Source organism: Procambarus clarkii, chromosome 17, assembly GCF_040958095.1.
Source record: "Procambarus clarkii isolate CNS0578487 chromosome 17, FALCON_Pclarkii_2.0, whole genome shotgun sequence".
NCBI classification, from domain to species: Eukaryota; Metazoa; Arthropoda; class Malacostraca; order Decapoda; family Cambaridae; genus Procambarus; species Procambarus clarkii.
In genome coordinates, this window is record NC_091166.1 from 40275413 (window position 1) to 40288812 (window position 13400).

A 13400-nucleotide genomic window follows, 5' to 3' on the forward strand; every position below is an offset into this window, starting at 1 on the left:
CATTCATTTTCGCTAAGAACTTAATTTTGTTTGTATTATATTAATTAGTTTGAGGTCGTCTTTGAGCTTAATACTTCTCTTGATGTATAAGGAGAGTGATTAGCATAATAATTTCGCATTCATATTCTCTTAATTAATTATTCATGTTAAGGAACGTCAGTTTACTGTACGCTAAGTATCACTAAGTGTTATAATCTCACTTATTTTTATTATTATTATTATTATTATTATTATTATTATTATTATTATTATTATTATTATTATTATTATCTTCATATTAGTAGGAGTAGTATTAATATTTTTTTTCTTAGTAATATAGCCCATAAATATCTTAAGGTCCACGTATGCACGCACGCACACACACGCGCAGGCACACCCGCGCAGGCACACACACACACACACACACACACACACACACACACACACACACACACACACACATTGTATCTGTATCATATCTAGGTGGTAGTGTTGGAGAGAGCTATACAAATAGTCTGGTCTCCCCAAAACCATAAATATACCGAGATCAGCAACAGAAGGTTGAGAAAGACGATTATTAAAAAAGGATATACAAATCTGGGATTTTTTTAGTAGGGCTACTGAACCAAAGCTTAAAACAAAGATGGCGGATTTGACAGGATCGTTAGTGAGTTCAAGGGAAGAAATTTTCAAGCGTTTTACTAAGGAAGAAATAGGGAAAGAAAATCTTGGCAGGTTAGTGAAGGCTGGGGATTTGCAAATGGTGTATGAAGGAAAGTTTATTGAATTAGAAAAAATGTAGATCTTGAAAATAAAATTAGTATTTTACAAGGAAGCATTTTGCAGCAAGAGAAGGAAATTACCAGCTTCTCTGACATGGTAAGGAGTCGGGAACGACAAATCAAGGAACTAGTGAAAGAAAATGAGACGTGGAAAATAAAGGGGGGAGGAGTTTAAAGAAGTTAACGGGAAAATAAACAAATATGGAGAACTCAGAGGAGCCATACATGTACCTCATAGAAAGAAATGACATATTAATATACCTGCCAGTATGGTTTTAAAACAGGAAGAGCCTGTATGACATATTTACTTAGTTTTCATGACAGACCTGGATACATCTCTATGGGAATGTATATATGTATATGGGAAACCATAATTAAGGGCAATCATTACATGTAAAAAATAGGAATAATACCAGGGATGTTTCGTACTGTTTGAAGTACACGTTCTCTGGCACAGTCGAAATGAAACTAAAGCGCGGTGATGTATTCAATTTTCCCTGGTGTGTGAATAAGTTCATTTTCGCTGGATACATTGTATATTCAATATTGGCGGTTATGCATGCCTGGGTCCAAAGGTTACCAGTAAAATGTTTAGTAAGGAATGCGCCTGCTGCTGCTACTGATATGTTAATGATAGTTATATTACTAATTACGTTAATTATAATTGATTTTATTGTCTTCGGCTTAGTAAAGGCGTCTCAACCTCAAATATGTATGTTCGCTTTTTGTTTAAACAATTATCAGGCGCTTCGTGTATACATGTTCAATAATTATGTACAAAATTAACAAGCACCCCATTTATACATATACACTGGTTATGTCATACATTAAGGGGAACAAACAGAAGTTACTTATCGTGTCTTTTCTTCAGTATATAATGCTTTTCTCTTATTGTATTGGCAGTTAAAACTTTGTAAATTGGAGTGTAAATGTATATGCTATTTAAATTAAAAATGTTCTCAATTTCTTGAATACAAAAAATGGATTAACGACATTAATATGATATTGCAGACAGCTACGTTGCATAAAATTATATATTTAGCAAAAAAATCAGCTGTCGTCAAGAAGTTTCCTCCACTTTTGTTTAAACACTAGAAAACTAGCCTAACAAAACTTATTTTAACCTAAATAAACCTAACGTAGCCTAAGTACGCAAAAGTAGCCTAACTAAATGTAAACTAGCCTAATCAAACCTAACGTAATTTAACTAAACCTAATGTGGTCTAACTGAATTAACGTAACGTTCTCTTGAAAACTTGGCAAAATAATCTAAGAAACGTGCTTAAAATGTAAGGCCAGTGATTAACATTTGTAATCTAGGACGATAATAGATTCGCACTATTCGTTTCTTGCTGTACAGTTAATATTTGATCTCCCCCCTTCCCCCCCCATCTCTCTCTCTCTCTCTCTCTCTCTCTGTTCTCTCCAAAATGCAATGTTCATATTTTATCCATATTTTACTTTTGTATGTATTGTGTTAAGCAATATATTTGGCCAGGATTTCTTTTATTCTAAATGTAGCTATAACTTTCCCCAGCTTGCTGGGCGTACTATGTTCTCCACATTAGTATTTACATATAAATTCTCTACCGCTGTATACATATTTTGTTGAATAAAATTGCACATATTTTGGGTGTGTGAGTATGCCCGTGCGCGCACACTGTACACATAAAAAAACATTATAGATATTCTAATTTATTTCATAGAATATGTATACAAATTTTTTTTTATTAACAAGCTTAGGTATACACATCAATGTGCTATATTCTATATGTGCTATACCCTATTCCATATGAAAGATTACACAGTGTAGATAAAAAAACCTAGTTATACGTTTATCTAATATTCCCCATCTCACAGGATAGTTAGTCATACATGGAATCTGGAGAGAAAATACCGGCCAATACACGCACACAAAAAAATTGACTAAGTAATAACTTCATGGTTTTCCTAAGAGTTAAGCAGTGAATCATGGACATATTATAATTATTTTTGTACCAGTTTCTATAAGATTCCTCTCAAATACATTTTTTTTCAAGGTGGAGAATTTTCATATAAATATATATTTTTCCATTAATTGTTGTATTTAGTGTAAGAGTATATTTACTAGAATATTATGGCTAAGACACACTTGCAAGTATTAGTGTTTATCCATATATTTAACGCAGTAAAATGTATATTTAAGTTTAGGACTTGTAACTGAACAGCAACTTCAAATCTATCAGTATACATAAGGATTTCTTAACATTAATTTGTGAATTAATGTGATTTGTGATTTTATATATATATATATATATATATATATATATATATATATATATATATATATATATATATATATATATATATATATATATATATGTCGTACCTAATAGCCAGAACGCACTTCTCAGCCTACTATTCAAGGCCCGATTTGCCTAATAAGCCAAGTTTTCATGAATTAATGTTTTTTCGTCTACCTAACCTACCTAACCTAACCTAACCTAGCTTTTTTTGGCTACCTAACCTAACCTTACCTATAAATATAGGTTAGGTTAGGTTAGGTAGGGTTGGTTAGGTTCGGTCATATATCTACGTTAATTTTAACTCCAATAAAAAAAAATTGACCTCATACATAGAGAAAAGGGTTGCTTTATCATTTCATAAGAAAAAAATTATAGTAAATATATTAATTCAGGAAAACTTGGCTTATTAGGCAAATCGGGCCTTGAATAGTAGGCTGAGAAGTGAGTTCTGGCTACTAGGTACGACATATATATATATATATATATATATATATATATATATATATATATGTATATATATATATATATATATATGTCGTACCTAATAGCCAGAACGCACTTCTCAGCCAACTATGCATGGCCCAATTTGCCTAATAAGCCAAGTTTTCATGAATTAATGTTTTTTCGACTACCTAACCTACCTAACCTAACCTAACCTAACTTTTTCTGCTACCTAACCTAACCTAACCGATAGAGATAGGTTAGGTTAGGTTAGGTAGGGTTGGTTAGGTTCGGTCATATATCTACGTTAATTTTAACTCCAATAAAAAAAAATTGACCTCATACATGATGAAATGGGTAGCTTTATCATTTCATAAGAAAAAAATTAGAAAAAATATATAAATTCAGAAAAACTTGGCTTATTAGGCAAATCGGGCCTTGCATAGTAGGCTGAGAAGTGCGTTCTGGCTATTAGGTACGACATATATATATATATATATATATATATATATATATATATATATATATATATATATATATATATATATAAATATAAATATATATATATATATATATATATATATATATATATATATATATATATATATATATAAGCTTCATTGTATATGTTACATAATTACAGATTACAGATAAATACAATGAATATGTATTTTTACTTCACTCTAATAACCAAAACACAAATTACCAATAGTATTTAAGAAATTAATTACTGAAGTCTTAAGATTTAACCTAAACCAAACATGTTTCACGATGAGTTAGAATATATACAAAGTTGTAGAAAATATACAAAATATACTAAAGAGAATTGTACAAATGAATAATGGTCTTAAAATTTTTGTAAATAAATTATGAATACACAATAATCTGTGAATAAAGGCTTTGATTTGATTTGATTAGTGGAGCGCGAGTTGCCAACTACCAATAATCGTCATATTCATTTGTCTTTCCTTTGTAAAGCAAGAAGAGATTTTTCAGTAATTAACTTTACGGTCTAATGACGGGTTTGGTTTTAAGATTAGCGGCCGCGATAGCCGTATAGTTATACATTAGATACATGTATACTAAGCGGCACGGTAACGACTAACGATGTTGTCGGCAAGATGTTGTCTTGCCTACATCTTGGCGGGAAAATGTCCACCAGGCATTTGACTTTAAGAGACGGACGGTGACAGGTGCATACACCACGGGACCACCCGTTATACCTAGTTCATGCGGGTACGTGGCTCACTAGTCAGGCTATAAGTGCCTAGATTATTTATATTAATAGTGTGATGGAAACTGACTACTCCCTTGTGAGGAGTTCCCCACTACTTGAGAGGTAAGCATTGGTCACTTGACTTGTTTCTTATTTAGCCAGATATAATTTAATTTAGGGTTCGGTTTAAAAGTCTTGTATGTCAAATTTCGGATAGGCTGCTGATTTAAATTGAACAAAAGAAATTGCCTATGCAATTTTATGAATGTTAGCTATTAGTGAAAACACCTTTTAAAGGATTTACACAATTCTCACGTATGTAAATGAAAATATTTCAAATAACATATGACACCTGCATTGAAGAATAGATCAGCCCTCGTTATTGCGCACACGTGTACAGCTTGAGTACAGGTGTTGATGTCTGAATCATCCCAGAGTGTCAGTAGTTGAGATAAAGTCACATATTTCATATCCTGGAACTATTGGAAAGTGATGTTTTATCGTTTATTATTATTTATTGTTGTTGTAATGTTACTGGTCACATGGTACACAAGCGTTTCGCTGAGCTTGTTACCTAATTCCAACTATATATCGTTACGTTAGGCTGGGCTGTGTTTTACTAAGTTGGGTAGAGTTAATAATTTCCTGGCAAGCTGACATGTGTATAACGGGTCCCGTAACTGTTCCCAAGCCGCTCCATGATGTAGTGAAATGTTAACAATGGGCGCAGGCAAACGGGCAGGGGCTTTGATTGGTGGGAGTTATGGTCACTAATTGCATTTGCTCTGTTTACGTCCAACCTCGTGAACCCACACACGGGCAGTTCATAAATTCACTGGTGTTTATATAAACAAAAAACATATGTTTACTGAGAACATTGCTGTTTGGCGGGGAGTTGATCATGTGTTTATCACCGTCTGCCGACCTGGCCACAGCTATGCAAAGTAGTCAGTCAGCACAGTTGGTTAAGAACGGAAATGTCCCGGGGTTATTTCCGCAGCAGAATGGGAACGTTTGGGTATACAGGAGTGACAAATATACACAATACAATAAAAGTATGTAGTTTACAGTATAGGCAAGAAGAATCCATGGTAAGTCATAACAATTAACGTACACAAATGAAAACCACATAGTAATTCCAATTAAGAAAGCAGTAAGTCGAAACATATGAACCAAATTTACTATGAAGAATAACATAATATTGTGGACAGAGCCACACAAACATACCAACTCCACGCGAAATAACCCACACCACCCAACACAGTCCATACAAAACACAAACAAGCGTGTCCAAGACATCATACAGTATAGGGATGTTAAATCAACACGTTTCCGAAACACATAGAATCCGAACGCACCAAATGAATATGGCGCAAGGAATGAACTTAAACTGTAATATTACAAATAACTGTATAAACAGAGATTTAAGCTCAACACCAATTCAAAACATTTCTAACACTACAATGCACATTTTTCTGAATTAGACAATTTCTTCATTAATAAATATTACTATTTAAAACTAACAGCTCTGGCTTGCCTGGGTAACTATAAAAAAAAATTGTTGTTTCTTGTCTAGATGACAATTAAACAAATGTTGGCTTGCCTAGAATTATGGCTATTTTATAGTTGAATTATATACAGTAAATACAAATTTGTGGAATAGTCTAGTAGTCAGGCTCTTCACCACCTATTGATGGTGTTGCTGATGAACCATTGTTTGTGTTGCTGATGAGCCATTGTTTGTGTTGCTGCTGAGACATTGTTTGTGTTGCTGATGAACCATTGTTTGTGTTGCTGATGAGACATTGTTTGTGTTGCTGATGAACCATTGTTTGTGTTGCTGATGAGCCATTGTTTGTGTTGCTGATGAACTATTGTTTGTGTTGCTGATGAACCATTGTTTGTGTTGATGCTGAGCCAGAGGCTGAGTCTCAGTCTCTCTCTCTCTCTCTCTCTCTCTCTCTCTCTCTCTCTCTCTCTCTCTCTCTCTCTCTCTCTCTCTCTCTCTCTCTCTCTCTCTCTCTCTCTCTCCTGCTCCAGTTTCTCTCCCCCCACTTTAACCCCTTGTCTGTGTGCTTGATGTGTATCTCAGGCATCATGAGCACCTCTTGTTAGAATCCAGTCCTAATCCCGAGCCTGAATCAATAATCACGCACTCTATTTCCAGGCGCCCGATACTACATGTCACTTGATTATTATTATTAGTATTATTATTATTATTATTATTACACATACTCCATATCCTGGAATTCAGCAAGTAGCTTGGCTTCAAACGATCATTACATATAGTAAACGTATTCATAAAATATACATAAGAACATATTTCAGTGGTGCTAGTTTGTACAGTAGAATTAGAGGTTGCATAATAAGTAAAGTCATTAATTCGCATAGCGTTTCGGACAGGAGAAATAACTGAGACGTGTGTCATAGCACAGTGGAAGCTTTATTTAATCGACCCTCTTCTCTCGTATTCACTCCTGTAACCACCGTACTGTTGAGTGGCATTTCATTCTCTTAATCGTAAGAATTTCACTTTGTAAATGAAGGACATAAGTTTATTTTGTTGGGTTTGAGGTCTATCAACCTAGTGAGGGTAAAGGCCACTTCAGTAGCCTACTCAGTATTCACCAACCAGTAAGTTCGGTTTAGTCCTGAACATCCTTCAAGACTAAGGTAAACTCATAATTGCAAGCTACTTTGGTAACGAGAAAACATAATTATAGTGATATATATATATTTAACATTAACATAAAGTAACAATTAAATATACCTAATTTGATGTAACTAATCATTATCCGTCCTAATCTCTGCCATCATTCTCAACCATTGATGGCCGGCTACTGCCAATAACATATCACGTGTTATAAAATGTGCCCTATCCCCTTGTCCTTCTTCCTATCCCTGTAATAAGAAGTGAGAAACGTTCTTGTGGCTCGGTTACATATGGCCCCCACAAGATTAACTCTCTTACGTTTAATCTATTTATGCTGCATAATATACCATATGACGTTTGTAAAGTCATTACCAAATGACGTTTCATAGATATCAAATTCATCCCGTAGGCCATCGCAACTAGGCGATTTTCTCTTCATTAAACTTTTGACCACATTCTACATCCCCCTCAGCTATACCTTCCAGCGATAATATGTTGTCGACATGGGTCAAAACCCGTTTACAAGTTCTCTAACTCTTCTAGAACATAATATGATTCCATCCGTATTTCTTACTTCTATCCCATCATCTGTTCGTATATTGGTTACAAGTACCTACCCTTATTAATATTTTTTTTAACATATATATCGAGATTTTTTCTGTACGTCCAGATCTGGAGACAAACTTTTATTCCTTCAGATATTTCGTCCCTCATCCTAACGTCTGTCCTTGAACAAAATTATTTCCTCAAAAATAAATGTGAACCTGTATTTCTGCCTGACCAAGAGCTCTCACAATACACAAAAATTATCAGTGACATCTCGACTCTGCAGTAGACTGCAAAATAACTTCTACGACCTTTTCCCCCCACTTTAACCTGATCGTTAACCTCAATTTTCAACACACCCATACAGTGATCAGAAAAGGTAACAGTACTGCGAGTGTACTATATATATATATATATATATATATATATATATATATATATATATATATATATATATATATATATATATGTCGTACCTAGTAGCCAGAACGCACTTCTCAGCCTACTATGCAAGGCCCGATTTGCCTAATGAGCCAAGTTTTCATGAATTAATATATTTTCTCTAATTTTTTTCTGATGAAATGATAAAGCTTTCCATATCATTATGTATGAGGTCAATTTTTTATTATTGGAGTTAAAATTAACGTAGATATATGACCGAACCTAACCAACCCTACCTAACCTAATCTAACCTATCTTTATAGGTTAGGTTAGGTTAGGTGGCCGAAAAAGTTAGGTTAGGTTAGGTTAGGTAGGTTAGGTAGTCAAAAAACAACTAATTCATGAAAACTTGGCTTATTAGGCAAATCTGGCCTTGCATAGTAGGCTCAGAAGTGCGTTCTGGCTACTAGGTACGACATATATAAATATATATATATATATATATATATATATATATATATATATATATATATATATATATATATATATATATATATATATATTCAATCAAGTCTGGAACCATAATTGTGGCCAACATAGGTATATTCCGGGAAATCACCGTTAATGCTATTTGCATACCTGAGATTAATACATTTCAGAGTCTTAACCAACGCCAGAGAGAGACATGTATTCAACTGATTGCTACAATCCCTCACAGTAATAATACAGTTAACGCCAGAGAGACATGTGCTCAACTGATTGCTACAATCTCTCACAGTAATAATACAGTTAACGCCAGAGAGACATGTGCTCAACTGATTGCTACAATCTCTCACAGTAATAATACAGTTAACGCCAGTGAGACATGTGCTCAACTGATTGCTACAGTCTCTCACAGTAATAATACAGTTAACGCCAGAGAGACATGTGCTCAACTGATTGCTACAGTCTCTCACAGTAATAATACAGTTAACGTCGCCACAAAAAATATGAGCCCGTGCATCGTATAAAAAAGACATTAAGTCTGTAGAGAACAATTCCTCCCTCTCCTACTTCTTGTGGGTTCCAGAGGGTGCATATATATGAAGCAAAGGAATTATGGGGTCAAAAACTAAATTCTTGAATAGAAAACATTACCATTATCAACCATCTCGATATTTAGGACTTTAATATGGGCCTTTTTTGCAATTGCTATTAATTACGTTGTTCTTCTTGATTTAAACTAGCCTAGGTTAATTAATATAGGTGAATTTGCATACCAGACAAGAGATTAATTACAGAAGCCCATTTAGCATCTTGAGTATGCAAATGGAGGTTTGGAGTAATTATATAGTCAGTGTAAGTATATTGACCGGTAGGCTCTGGTTGAATTTATATGGGGAAAGTGAATGTTTTAGTTAACTCTTATTTATGCTGATTAACGTTCTGAAATGTTGAAGATCTATGTAATGAATCAGGAAATTAAGCTAATGTTATAATTTGAATATCCTGCATTACGTTGCAGTTTTCTTATGATTTTTACTCTTAAGATTAGTGCCAGATCATATGCAATATTTAAGCATAATTACCATACTTTAAGAAAGAATTATAATTGTGAATAGGTGGCTTATGACTCTCTCTAGCTTATGTAGTATACTAAGAGTGGATAAAATAATGGTTTAAACAAAGAAAGGAAAAGGAGCATCCTAAACGAAAATGAATCTGACTGGAGAAATGTGGTGAATGCGATTGTGATGGCAGTAATAGTTCGCTAGAAGTTATTAGTCTCAAGACAATTTAACAAACAACTGGGAGTCATCTGAATCACACTCTCAACACCTAATTACTGCAATCCCTTTTCATTCCTTTCACTCGCCATGATTACAGTTATTCAACACATTTTATTATAGGTGTGATGAAAAGGGGGTATATTTATATTTTTTATAAATGTTTACTGTAGTCTATGTGAATAAGCGCACATCACTCAATGTTTCAATTCAACCTCGATAACGACTTGTGACCTTTAGTGAGACGTATATTTGCCTGTAACCCAACTGTGTGTGGTCTCACGGTAGTAGCCAAGTCATCTTGAGGTTATCTTGAGATGATTTCGGGGCTTTAGTGTCCCCGCGGCCCGGTCCTCGACCAGGCCTCCACCCCCAGGAAGCAGCCCGTGACAGCTGACTAACACCCAGGTACCTATTTTACTGCTAGGTAACAGGGGCATAGGCTGAAAGAAACTCTGCCCATTGTTTCTCGCCGGCTCCCGGGATCGAACCCGGGACCACAGGATCACAAGTCCAGTGTGCTGTCTGCTCGGCCGACCGGTCATGCCAATAAGCTCCCAATGTTGACTAATACCATCCTCAGGTTATACTTGTCCAGGTCGCGACTGACTCCAATGACGGTTTCTTCAATTTCAACATACAGTATACTGTATAACCAAAAATAATTTTTTCTCGAATATAAATGAATATTCATTCATACTGTAATTTCGTATATACATAGGCCTGGGATAGGTTATGTTAGGTTGTTTTCTGTTTTGATTTTGAAGTATTTTGAGAACAATTAGATCTTATGAATTATGTGCACATATGACAAGACGTATGACAAAAATATATTATTGAAACATTAACAAATTGGCTTTCCAAGGCGATGTTACGAAAGGTAGTATGCAACGTTCTCATTGTTAACAGCAAAGCTGTTTATTATTAATTTAGATAAATTCTGGAGTCATTATCCTACAGTGCAAATTAATAACAGGCATTTTTATCTTTCCTTTGGGCCTTTCTGGTGCTTTGATAGCTCACAAAACGATCTTTTCTTGCTCGTAAAATCAACAACTGCAGTGGCATGTTGACACTTTTATTGGCGTTGGAATCGACAACATTGGTATCAGCAGTGTTCACTGTACCGGCGTGTTTTCAGACAGCGCTCGTTGGAAAGGTACATATTGGCTAGCGCCCCAGTGTCGGCGTCGCCCATTGAACAAAAGTGAAGCGTTCTGTTCCAGCAGTGATACATTCCACGTTTAGGATCGATAATATCAACAGTTACGACTTTTGCTTGCAAGACAGCAAACGGTTAAAATCTAATCAGCCTCGCTCTAGAATATACACATTGAGCAACTATTTGAAATTTACAGTTCGTTTGTGTATCGGTTTTTAAATTAAAAGTTTAATAACATTTACCGGAATCAAAGCCATTAAAAGTTTACTTGTATAACCATAAAATTATTATCTTTTTAGTTCTGTTGGCTATGAAGTTAAAAGTGGTTTATGTTCTCAAAGAAAAGGTGTACAAAAAAGTAAATTTATTTGATCTAAGGAGCATCACTAGACATGTATAGTACTGTTGGTTTTCTACATGCTGATCTTGAAAGCAACACACGCACAATGATATCACAATAACGTTATATATATATATATATATATTAGTATATTTTGGTAGCAGTCTTTCCTGTAGACATATATTATTAAATATGACCGAAAAAGTAAGATTAATAATTCTAACACGAATTTTCTCAATCTTTCGTACATTACGCTTCACTGTTGGAGGTAAATCAAAAATCACTTCTCCAAAATTCATTTTTATTTCTAGTCTGACGCGACACGGGCGCGTTTCGTAAAACTTATTACATTTTCAAAGACTTCACAAATACACAACTGATTAGAACTGATTGATTGATTGATTGATGAAGATTAAGCCACCCAAGAGGTGGCACGGGCATGAATAGCCCGTAAGTGGTGGCCCTTTCGAGCCATTACCAGTATCAAAAGATGATACTGGAGATCTGTGGAGGCGCAACTGCACCCAGCGTGACGGGAGATGTCTCCCGGACCAAGTGGTGACCAAATGGTGGGCTTACAAGATTGATTGATTGATGAAGATTAAGCCACCCAAAAGGTGGCACGGGCATGAATAGCCCGTAAGTGGTGGCCCTTTTGAGCCATTACCAGTATCAAGAGCTGATACTGGAGATCTGTGGAGGTGCGAATGCACCCTGCATGACGGGAGATGCAGGGTGCATCTCCCTGCATCTCTATGTAGAGATCTAGGGGAGTGTACCCCTAGACTGGTGTGGGGGTAACTCCGTTTGGGTCAGGTAACTCCGTTTGGGTCAAAACTCATGTTTGGGTCAGGGGGAGAGAACCTCGCTGGTTCTCCAGTATCAGGAGCTGATACTGGAGATCTGTGGAGGTGCGAATGCACCCTGCATGACGGGAGATGTCTCCCTTATGAATGTGTTTAAGATGAAGATGAAGCCACCCAAAAGGTGGCACGGGCATAAATAGCCCGTAAGTGGTGGCCATTTTAAGCCATTAGTATCAGGAGCTGATACTGGAGATCTGTGGAGGTGCGAATGCACCCTGCGTGACGGGAGATGTCTCCCTTGTGAATGTGTTGATGAAGATGAAGCCACCCAAACGGTGGCACGGGCATGATTAGCTCGTAAGTGGTGGCCCTTTTGAGCCATCACCAGTATCAATAGATGATACTGGAGATCTGTGGAGGTGCGACTGCACCCTGCGTGACGGGAGATGTCTCCCGGACCAAATGGTGACCAGATGGTGTGATTAGAACTTGCGTTTCCCTGATTTTATATCTACATTTGAGTAAGGTGGGAAGGGTGATGTGGCATTACATTTGAGTGAGTTGGGAAGGGTGATGTGGCATTAACACAAGACAGAACACTAGGGGATATTAATAGGGTATTAAAAGTATCAACACAAGACAGAACAGAAACAATGGGTATTGAATAGAAGTGTTTGTAGAAAGCCTATTGGTCCATATTTCTTGATGCTTCTATATTGGAGCGGAGTCTTGAGGTGGGTAGAATATAGTTGTGCAATAATTGGCTGTTGATTGCTGGTGTTGACTTCTTGATGTGTAGTGCCTCGCAAACGTCAAGCCGCCTGCTATCGCTGTATCTATCGATGATTTCTGTGTTGTTTACTAGGATTTCTCTGGCGATGGTTTGGTTATGGGAAGAGATTATATGTTCCTTAATGGAGCCCTGTTGTTTATGCATCGTTAAACGCCTAGAAAGAGATGTTGTTGTCTTGCCTATATACTGGGTTTTTTGGAGCTTACAGTCCCCAAGTGGGCATTTGAAGGCATAGACGACGTTAGTCTCT